We start from the raw sequence: 9107 nt of genomic DNA, 5'->3' as shown, positions 1-9107 counted from the left end.
TTTCTTCTAGATTATGCATTGCATTGACCTGCTGCTGTTATGATAATAAATTTCACGTCACGTGCCAGTGATAATAAAAGTGGTTCTGATTCTGATAATAAGAATAAGGACACAATTGTAGTGGGGAACTTCAATATGGAAGGGGAATGGGAAAATTAGGTTGATGTTGAATCGCAAGGGAGTGAATTTGTTAAATGCCTACGAGATGGCTTCTTAGAGCAGCTTGTGCTTGAGCCTGCTCGAGAAAAGCCTATCTCTAGATTGAGGGTTATATAAAAATTCTGATCTAAGAAGGGATCTTTATGTATAAGAACCCTTAAGAGGCTATGATCATAATATTATTGAATTCATACTGCAATTTTAGAGGGTGAAGCATAACTTGGAGGAGGATACTGGCAGGGATTACAGCGGTGTAATGGCTGCTATTTCTGGGATTAGTTCACAAGGTGTTGGATACGCAGTCTGCACAGAGGAAGAAGTTCTGAAATAGACAGGCATACCAATAAAGCTGGATACCGTGTTTTTTATTCTGTAAAGAATAAAAGTGAGTTGAGAGTTGATATTGAACCACTGATAGATAGATAGATAGATAGATACTTTATTCATCCCCATGGGGAAATTCAACTTTTTTCCAATGTCCCATACACTTGTTGTAGCAAAACTAATTACATACAATACTTAACTCAGTAAAAAATATGATATGCATCTACATCACTATCTCAAAAAGCATTAATAATAGCTTTTAAAAAGTTCTTAAGTCCTGGCGGTAGAATTGTAAAGCCTAATGGCACTGGTAAATGATGCTGGTGAGGTAGTAATGGGGACAAAAATAGCAGATGAACGCAATGGGTACATTGCATCTGTCTTCACTGTAGAATATACTAGTTACTTTCCAGAGGTCTGTGAGTGTCAGAGAGCAGCAGTGAGTGCCATTGCTAATAGAAGGATTAAGTGCTCGGCAAACTCAGAGATCTTCAGGTGGATAAGTCACCAGGTCCAGATGGACTGCATCCCAGATTCCTGAGAGACGTTGCTGAAGAGATACTGATGAAGATAACCAAGCAATCACTTGGTTCCTGCATGGTCTCAGGGGACTGGGACCATGTCACTCAACTCTTTAAGAAGGGAGAAAGTCAAAAGAAAGGAAAGAAGAGGCCAGTTAGCCTGACCCCAATGGTTGGGAAGGTCTTGGAGTTTTATTAAGGATGAGGTTTTGAGGTACTTGGAGCCTGCGGAAAGCGGCCAGTGAGTGAGTGGGCCAGTGAAGGAGTGGAGATTTGAGGCTTTGACTCGAGAGGCTTCGACGAGAAGAGGAGGAGGACGAACTTGTTCCCAGTTAGTCTTTACAATGCCTCCTGAGACGGTGATGTGCCACTCCTGTGAGATGTGGCAGTCTTGGGGGAACTCCCCTCTCCCGCAGAGTCACATCTGCCAGAAGTGCTTGCGGCTGGGCGATCTTGAAGACCGTGTGAGGAATCTGGAGCAGCAACTGGATGTCCTTCGACTCCCGGGAGAATGAGGCAGTCATAGTTGAGAGCTGCAGGGAGGAAGTCACGCCTAGACTGCCGGAAGCAGGTCACTGGGTGACAATCCGAGAGGGGAAAGCGAAGGAGAGTAGAGAGGTAGTGCAGAGCACCCCTGTATCCATTCCCCTGAATAATGTCTACCGTCCTGGATGTTGTTGGTGAGGACGACCGGCCAGGTGTGAGCCACGGTGGCAGGGCCTCTGGCACTGAGTCTGACCCTATGGTGCAGAAGGATGGGACGGAGATGAGGAGAGCTGTCGTCGTTGGAGACTCTATAGTCAGGGGAGCAGACAGGAGATTTTGTGGACGTGAGAAGGAAACCCGCATGGTTTGTTGCCTCCCGGGTGCCAGGGTCCGGGATGGTACGAGAGGGAAGCAACCAGAAGTCGTGATACATGTTGGGACCAACGACATAGGCAGGAAGACGGATGAGGTCCTGAAGTGTGAGTTTCGGGAACTAGGCAGAAGGCTGAAGAACAGGACCTCAAGGGTGGCGTTCTCCGTATTGCTGCCAGTGCTACATGATAGTGATGGTAAGAATTGAAGGAGATGACAGTTGAATGCATGGCTGAGGAGCTAGTGCAGGGGGCAGAGTTTTAGATTTTTGGACCATTGGGATCTCTTCTGGAGAAGGTGGGACCTGTACAGATTGGATAGGTTGCACCTAAACTCGAGGGGGAGCAATATCTTTGCTGGTAGGTTTGCTCGCATGGTTCGGGAGGATTTAAACTAATTTGCAAGGGGGATGGGAACCGGAGCGATAGAGCAGTGAAAGAAGTGCATGGAGTAAAGCCAGATCTAACATTAAGAGAGGCTTTGAGGAAAGAGCAGCAGAATAAAGGGTATAAAGGTAGTAAGGTAGAAGGGGTAAAGTGTGTGTATTTCAAAGCAAGAAGCATCAGGAACAAAAGTGATGAACTGAGAGCTTGGATACATACATGGAATTATGATGTAGTGGCCATTACGGAGACTTGGCTGGCACCAGGGCAGGAATGAATGATCAATATTCCTGGATTTCAATGCTTTAAAAGGGATGGGGGAGGGGGAGGAGCGGTGGCATTACCGGTCAGGGATACTAGTACAGCTGAAGAAAGGGTGGGTAATGTAGCAGGATCCTCTTTTGAGTCAGTATGGGTGGAAGTCAGGAACAGGAAGGGAGCAGTTACTCTACTGGGGTCATTCTATAGGCCCCCTGGTAGCAGCAGAGATACCGAGGAACAGATTGGGAGGCAGAATTTGGAAAGGTGCAAAAATAACAGGTTTGTTATCCTGGGTGACTTTAACTTCCCTAATATTGATTGGCACTTGACTAATTCCAAGGATTTAGATGGGGCAGAGTTTTGTAAGTGTGTCCAAGATGGATTCTTGTCACAATATGTTGACAGTCCGACTAGCGGGAATGCCACACTAGATCTAGTATTAGGTAACGAACCAGGTCAGGTCACAGATCTGTCAGTGGGTGAGCATCTGGGGGACAGTGATCACCGCTCGCTGACCTTTAGCATTATCATGAAACAGGATAAAATCAGAGAGGACAGGAAAATTTTTAATTGAGAAAATTATAACGCTATAGGCTAGAACTTGCAGGTGTGAATTGGGATGATGTTTTTGCAGGGAAATGTACTATGGACATGTGGTCGATGTTTAAGAATCTCTTACAGAATGTCAGGGATAAATTTGTCACGCTGAGGAAGATAAAGAATGGTAGGGTAAAGGAACCATGGGAAAAGTGAAGTGGTGAAGTAGAAAATCTAGTCAGGTGAAAGAAGGCAGCATACATGAGGTTTAGGAAGCAAGGATCTGATGGGTCTATTGAGGAATATAGGATAGCAAGAAAGGAGCTTAAGAAGGGGCTGAGAAGAGCAAGAAGGGGGCATGAGAAGGACTTGGTGAGTAGGGTAAAGGAAAACCCCAAGGCATTCTTCAATTATCAGAAGAACAAAAGGATGACAGGAGTGAAGGTAGGACCGATAAGAGATAAAAGTTGGAAGATGTGCCTGGAGGCTGTGGAAGTGTGCGAGGTCCTCGATGAATACTTCTCTTTGGTATTCACCACTGAGAGGGAATTTGATGACGGTAAGGACAATATGAGTGAGGTTGATGTTCTGGAGCATGTTGATATTAAGGGAGAGAAAGTGTTGGAGTTGTTAAAATACAATAGGACGGATAAGTCTCCGGGGCCTGACGGAATATTCCCCAGGCTGCTTCACGAGGCAAGAGATTGCTGAACCTATGGCCAGGAGCTTTATGTCCTCGTTGTTCACGGGAATGGTACCAGAGGGTTGGAGGGAGGCGAATGTTGTCCCCTTGGTGTACTGTGTCCAGTTCTGTTCGCCTCAGCATAGGAAGGATGTGGAAACATTGGAAAGGTATAAAGAAGATTTACCAGGATGCTGCCTGGTTTAGAGAGCATGGATTATGATCAGAGATTAAGGGAGCTAGGGCTTTACTCTTTGGAGAGAAGGAGGATGAGAGGAGACATGATAGAGCTATACAAGATATTAAGAGAAATAGAGTGGGCAGACACCGCCTCTTCCCCAGGGCACCACTGCTCAATACAAGAGAACATGGATTTAAGGTAAGGGGAGGGAAGTTCAAGGGGGATATTATAGGAAGGTTTTTCACTCAGAGAGTGGTTTGTGTTTGGAGCGCACTGCCTGAGTCCGTTGTGGAGGCAGATACACTAGTGAACTTTAAGAGACTGCGAGACAGGTATATGGAGGAATTTAAGGTGGGGGTTTATATGGGGGTAGGCTTTGATGGTCGGCACAACATTGAGGGCCGAAGGACCTGTAATATGCAGTACTATTATATGTTCTATGTTCTAATGATAAAATAAGTCACAGTCAGCATGATTTCTGTGAAGGGAAATTTTCCTTGACAAATCTGTTAGAATTCTTTGAGGAACTAACAAGCAGTATTGACAAAGGAGAGGCAGTAAATGTCATTTGCTTGTATTTTCAGAAGGCGTTTGGTACGTTGCCACACTTTAGGCTTCTTACCAAGATAAAATCCTATCGCTTTACAGGAAAGATATTGGCCTGGATAGCGGATTGGCTGACAGGTTAGAGGCTGCCAGTGACTTGTGGTATTCCTTTGGGATCTGAATTGAGACAACTTCTCTTTGCATTGTTTATCAATAATTTAGATAACCGAATTGAAATGTTTGCTACCTAATTTGCGGATGATGTGAAGATAGCTGAAGGGGTAGGTAGTGCTGAGGAAGCAGTGTGTTTGCAGGAGGACTTAGAGACGTTGGAACAATAGGCAAAAATTGTGGCCGGTGGAATACAGTGTTGGAAAATGTATGACAAAGCATTTTGGTAAAGGGAACAATAGTGAGGACTATTATTTAAATGGAACAAGGTTCAAACATTATAGGTGCTGAAGGACATAGGAGTCCTCATGCAAGACATCCAGAAGATTATTTTATAAGCTGAGTCTGCGGTAAAGAATGCCTAGCGGCATTATCTCAAGTTGATAACTCCCTGCCCGGCTAAACTGCAGAAACTTCAGAACTCTAGTTTGGGTGGATGCTGCGTGAAATGTCCCCTGTGACAAATCAGTCCCCCGAAATAACGAACAGTGCACAATATGCGGTTAATGAAGTAAGGTTTTATAACTCTTGCTTTGACTATGAGAAGAGTAGAGAACAAAATATCAAATAAAAAGCGCGACGAAGTTATTTAAAAAGTTCGTGCACAACCGTTGGAGCTCACGGTTCCACTTCGCTGATTGCTCCTTCGATCTCCTTCGACCTCCAGCTCCCACCGCAGCGCGGAGGGCAGCCCACCAACTCCTGAATTCGCGACTCGCCTCTTCATTCCCCTGGCGAAACCCAGCCGCTTTCACACAAACAAGAAAGAATAACATCTCGCCCATTGATTAGTAACTGAATTCCAAAGCCTCGTTATCAGTTATAACCCAAACATGCTGCTGTACAGAACCCACTACCTCATTAAGATTAACTCTACAGAGAATCCAATTTATTAGCCTTAACGGTTACATAAAAGAGAACCGCTTACACTCTCCCCAACAAATTTGGTCATGTCCTCATCACGTCAAGATAATTCGCCAACCCTTCCTGGCAAACAGAAAACCTTTCTTTCGTTTTAAGTCTTTTTATTGATTTGCAAAAAAAAACGTTGTAACAATAGAAATACAGAGAGATTGGGAATACAAAGTTAAAAGAACAGTATATACAGTTATCAACAATTAATAACACAAATGTGCCAAATCTCCCAAACTTATCCTGCATTTATAATGAAAAGAAAACCCTCCAAAATTAAAATAAATATATATAAAAAAAACAACTAACTAACTTGAAAATAAACTGATAGAGAGAGAAAAAAAAACAACTGGGCTATTATATTACAACAGATATAAACAGTAGTGTCAGCAACCCCGCTCCTCTATCCAATTAGTTGAAGGTAATAAAAGAGGTTCGGGAAAGGTCAATTTAACTCATATGAAAGTGTTGAATGAATGGTCTCGCAGTTTCTTCAAATTTAATCGAAGGATCAAAAATAACCCTTCTCATTTTCTCTAAATTTGAGCAAGATATAGTTTAGGAAAACCATTGGAATATATTTGGAGGAATAATCTCATTCCAGTTAAATAAAATGGATCTTCTGATCATTAATGTAGCAAATGCAGTTATCCGACGAGCCGATGAGGGACAAATGTCTATTATCCACCATTGGTAAGCCAAAAATTGCACTAATAGGGTGAGGGTGCAAAATAATACTCAACACTGTTGAACGAATACCAAAAATATCTTTCCAATATTTCTCCCAAAGAGGACAAGACCAAAACATATGAGTCAAAGAGGCTACTTCGGAATGACATCTATCACAGGTAGGATTAATATGGGAGTAAAAACCAGCAATTTGTCCTTAGACATATGAGCCCTATGAACCACCTTAAATTGTATCAACGCGTGTTTAGCACATATAGAAGAAGAGTTAACTAAATGTAAATTATTTTCCCATTTCTCTGTAGGTAAGGAAAATTGAAGTTCTTTTTCCCATTCATTCTTAATTTTGTCTGATATATCTGGCTGTCTTTTCATAATCATATCATAAATGGTTGCTAATAAACCCTTCTGATAAGGGTTTAAACCTATTTTGTTCCCGTGATATCCTTTGGGGATGAATTCGGAAAAGTCTGTAACATATTATTCAAAAAGCTTCTAATTTCTAAGTATCTAAGAAAATGGGATCTGGGAAATTTATATTTATTATATTATATTTATATTTATTATGTTCGAAAGGCATTAAACAGTTATCCATGAATAAGATGCGAAAGCATGTTATAACCTTCTTTTTCCATATCAAAAAGTCTTGATCCATAACAGAGAGTTGGAAACGGAAATTAGATATAATAGGGCTAGATAAGATAAACTTATTCAAACCAAAAACTTTACGAAATGGAAACTATATTCGTAATATATATTTAACTATTGGATTAACCATTTGTTTATTCAGTATAAAAAGAACAAAGGGAAGCGAGGTCCCTAAAATAGAAACCAATGAGAAACCATGTGCAGATTTACATTCAAGATTTACCCATTGTGATCTCTGCATTGCTATCAGGTCCTCTGTCCAAAATATTAAATATCGAATATTAATTGCACAATAGTAAAATCTTAAGTTCGGCAATGCCGGACCACCTTCCTTTTTAGACTTCTGTAAATATTGTTTACTTAATCTAGGATTTTTTATTCTGCCATATATACGAAGAAATTTTGGAGTCAACAATGTTTAAAAAGAATTTAGTAAAAATTGGTAACGCTTGAAATAAGTGTAAAAATTTAGATAGAATAATCATCTATACAGCATTGATTCGACCAACCAATGATAGAGACAATGGGGACCATTTAGTACTCTTCTTTTGGCTTTTGCTTAGATCCTCTTCAGTTTGCATATAAGGAGAAGGTGGGAGTGGAGGATGCTATCACGTATTTGCTGCACAAATCACTCTCTCACCTAGAGGGGGTCAGTTGTGCTGTGAGGATTACATTCCTTGACTTCTCTAGTGCCTTTAACACCATCCAGCCCAAGATCTTAAGGCACAAACTAACGGAGATGGGAGTAGACTCTCACATGGTGGATTGGATAGTGGACTACTTGACAGATAGACCTCAGTATGTGCGGTTGGGAGACTGTAGGTCTGACACGGTGGTCAGCAGCACAGGGGCGCCGCAGGGAACCGTACTCTCTCCGGTCCTGTTCACCCTGTACACATCAGAATTCCAATATAACTCAGAGTCCTGCCATGTGCAGAAGTTCGCTGATGACACGGCCATAGTGGGGTGTGTCAGGAATGGACAGGAGGAGGAGTATAGGAAACTGATACAGGACTTTGTGATATGGTGCAACTCAAACTACCTGCGTCTCAATATCACCAAGACCAAGGAGATGGTGGTGGACTTTAGGAGATCTAGGCCCCATATGGAGCCAGTGATCATTAATGGAGAACGTGTGGAGCAGGTTAAGACCTACAAGTATCTGGGAGTACAGTTAGACGAGAAGCTTGACTGGACTGCCAACACAGATGCCTTGTGCAGGAAGGCACAGAGTCGAATGTACTTCCTAAGAAGGTTGGCGTCATTCAATGTCTGTAGTGAGATGCTGAAGATGTTCTATAGGTCAGTTGTGGAGAGCGCCCTCTTCTTTGTGGTGGCGTGTTGGGGAGAAGCATTAAGAAGAGGGACGCCTCACGTCTTAATAAGCTGGTAAGGAAGGCGGGCTCTGTCTTGGGCAAAGTACTGGAGAGTTTTACATCGGTAGCTGAACGAAGGACGCTGAGTAGGCTACGGTCAATTATGGATAACTCTGAACATCCTCTACATAGCACCATCCAGAGACAGAGAAGCAGTTTCAGTGACAGGTTACTATCGATGCAATGCTCCTCAGACAGGATGAAGAGGTCAATACTCCCCAATGCCATTAGGCTTTACAATTCTACCTCCAGGACTTAAGAACTTTTTAAAAGCTATTAATGCTTTTTGAGACGGTGATTTAGATGCATATCATATTTTTTTACTGAGTTAAGTATTGTATGTAATTAGTTTTGCTACAGCAAGTGTATGGGACATTGGAAAAAAAGTTGAATTTCCCCATGGGGATGAATAAAGTATCTATCTATCTATCTATCTATCTATCTATCTGTCTGTCTATCTATCTATCTATCTATCTATCTATCTATCTATCTATCTATCTATCTATCTATCTATCTATCTATCTGTTTCAAACGGGCTGACTGTAAACTAAAAAATGTCTGAAGTGTCGTAACTTCCGGTTCCTCTTTGAATGATATTAATATTTTGCACAAGAAACTCATGTGAGGAAAGAGGATAATTTACGTTCTTTAGGTTTTGGAGTAATCATCAGTACAATTCGAATTGCCAGATCAAGGTGAGAGGGGTCTATAAAAATATAGACCTCGTCCTCAACCTCATTTATTCATTGTGAAACAAATTCAGATCCCCATGGTAGATTTTTGCTTCTTAATAGCTTACTTTCTAATCAAAAAGTTGTTGTGGTTAACGTTTATGCTCCAACTGTCGATTGTCCTGAT

Source organism: Hemitrygon akajei, unplaced genomic scaffold (genome assembly GCF_048418815.1).
Source record: "Hemitrygon akajei unplaced genomic scaffold, sHemAka1.3 Scf000064, whole genome shotgun sequence".
Taxonomy (NCBI): domain Eukaryota; kingdom Metazoa; phylum Chordata; class Chondrichthyes; order Myliobatiformes; family Dasyatidae; genus Hemitrygon; species Hemitrygon akajei.
Note: the sequence above shows the minus strand (reverse complement) of the source record.